At 42.0% G+C, this 2500-nt stretch overlaps 1 protein-coding gene across 1 annotated transcript in view; it reads left to right on the top strand.

Moving 5' to 3' along the window:
- The first annotated feature begins 2334 nt into the window (after window positions 1-2334).
- LOC143286996 (TNF receptor-associated factor 6-like) overlaps window positions 2335-2500 on the top strand; it is a 23030-nt gene continuing 22864 nt past the window's right edge. Inside the window, exon 1 of the mRNA XM_076594996.1 lies at window positions 2335-2500. This exon is cut by the window's right edge and continues 1921 nt beyond it. The gene's annotated coding sequence lies outside the window, so the exon portion shown is untranslated.

Raw genomic sequence — 2500 nt, 5'->3', positions numbered from 1 at the left:
CACACATACACACACACACACACTCAAGCACAAACCAGGAAGTGTACCGACAGATACCAGCGTTGGACTCCGTCGCCCTTACACACACACACTCACCCGCTCAAACACACTCGCCACACACATACACACATGTGTGGTAGCGATAGGACGAAACAAGAAACGTAGCATTGTTAACAACACACTGCAGATGCAACGACAACCGAAGTATTCATGGACCAATGTGCTTGTGGAAGTCTCAGTCCAGTTGTGAGTAGTCTTCTATTTTTATCAATTGTCATGTTCTTTTACTTCTGTCAGTCAGTGTCAAGTGTTATACACGGAGATAGATTTAGCGAGACCGAATGTGGTTTTCGGTTACACGTTTGTTTGGATATTTATATATGATTATATCTCCTGTGTTTCCCTGACAGATATCTTGTGTGTGTGTGTGTGTGTGTGTGTGTGTGTGTGTGTGTGTGTGTGCGTTTTGGTTTGTTTTTTTTCCCTCTCAAATATTGGACAATTATTGTGAAAGTCGTAAGAATCAGCACGAATTTGGGTTACCGACTTCTGAGTGATAACGATGACGATGATGATGATGATGATGATAATTATTGTGTGTGTCCGGGCGACCGAAAACGTGATGAAGTTTGGGCTAATTGTTGTTTTTCTTGTTGTTGGTTTGTGTGAGCCTGTTTTCGTTTAGTTTAGTTCAGGTCTATGCTTGTGTGTGTGTGTGTGTGTGTGTGTGTGTGTGTGTGTGTGTGTGTGTGTGTGTGGAGCGGACTAGGATGAATTTTGGTTAATGTCACGTCACAGGTACTGGTGATGGACTGTAGACAATTTGTTAAATTATTTGCACGTGTGAATGTTATCGTTTACTATGCAGGAGAACTGAAGTGGAATGCTGAGCTGATGAAATGTGTGTGTGTGTGTGTGCGTGTGTGTGTGTGTGTGTTAGTGTGTGTGTGTGTGTGTGTGTGTGTGTGTTAGTGTTAGTGTGTGTGTGTGTGTGTGTGTGTGTGTGTAAGTGTGTGTGTGTGTGTGTGTGTGTGTGTGTGTGAGAGAGAGAGAGAGAGAGAGAGAGAGAGAGAGAGATACGGATACGGATACGGATACGTATCCGAGAGAGACAGAGAGTTTGTGTACAAGTAATTCTACCTTGAGCGATACCAGGTAAAGCTGAAATCCAAATATGACAGTGTTTCTGAGAAAAGGTATGGGCTTGCCAATCACTATAATCATGTTCACAGTCTCTGCACTGGAAAGGGCTCCTCGCCAGTAGCTATGACATCAAAGGACTTAGAGTCGAACGTGTGGACCGACAGTAGAACCGCCGTGTGATAAATAGAATTAAGAAACAAAATCTTTGTTGGTTCGTTTAGTCATTCATCTTTTCACTCATTCGTTCGGGTTTTTTTTTCTATTCGTTTGTGTGTCCATGCAAGCACTCCTTCATTCATTCATTCGTCATTGTATGTACACATCCACCCATCCATAAAAACATTCATGTATTGAATGTTGAATTGTTCGCACATCTGTTTCAGATGTGTACTGCCACCATGCATTGAGCAAATGAATGATCAAGGTCCACACACCCAGCTACCGACGTCACACCTAACCTGTCAACCCGGCCTAACAATTATTGAAACAAAGCATGGCTGTCAACCCCAACGGCTGAAATAAAGCGCGGTTGTCATCATCAGATGAAACACAGTCTGGCTGTCAACCCCAACAGTTGAAACAAAGCGAGACTGTCAACCCCGACACTGAAACACTGAAAACGTGGCTGTGCTTTTCCAGGAAGACAGTGGGGGTTTTCTGTGCACACGACTTTTGAGGAAAAGAGAGGCTGAACAGACAAAAAAGGGAAGAAAGAAAGAAAGAAAATCCCTCGCGACGCACGGGTAATTCTTCAGTGATGCACGCGTGGTGTGTCAGCCGTTCAACCGAAGTGTCTTCACGTTGGACGGAAGCGTGTGCCACTCCTCAACAAACAAATAAAACGATCCACCAGCCTGTCCCTTGACGACCCCACCTGTCGTTATGGTGTCAAACCAAAAGACGCCAGGATTGCATACGTGTGATAATAATGATATTCAATGTCTGTGCTTTTGTTGCCGGCGTCGCAGCCTCGAGATTCGAACAAAAAGAGACTGTGAATTTTGTGTGTGTTTTCGAGTTTTTTTTCTTTTTTTTTTCTTTAATCTTTTTAAAAAAAAGTTGTTTTTTTAAATAATACTTTCTTGATGTCCGAAGCTACTTGTAAGTACACAATGAGTGCAAGGAAAAAGCAACACCATCAGATTGAAATACTTTCACTGTCAACGGTTTGTATGGAAACAGTCAACATTTAATGAAATAGATATATATATATATATATATATATATAACTTAGATTTGCTTGCGTGAGGCCAAACACCTTGTGGAAACAACTGGGAACTGTACGATATTGGTCAATGGTTAAGCTAAAACTGTTGACAGTTGTCAAAAAACACACAAAAACACACCTTTCTTAAAT

Source organism: Babylonia areolata, chromosome 10, assembly GCF_041734735.1.
Source record: "Babylonia areolata isolate BAREFJ2019XMU chromosome 10, ASM4173473v1, whole genome shotgun sequence".
Classification (NCBI taxonomy): Eukaryota; Metazoa; Mollusca; class Gastropoda; order Neogastropoda; family Buccinidae; genus Babylonia; species Babylonia areolata.
This window is presented reverse-complemented; position numbering and strand designations above follow the sequence as displayed.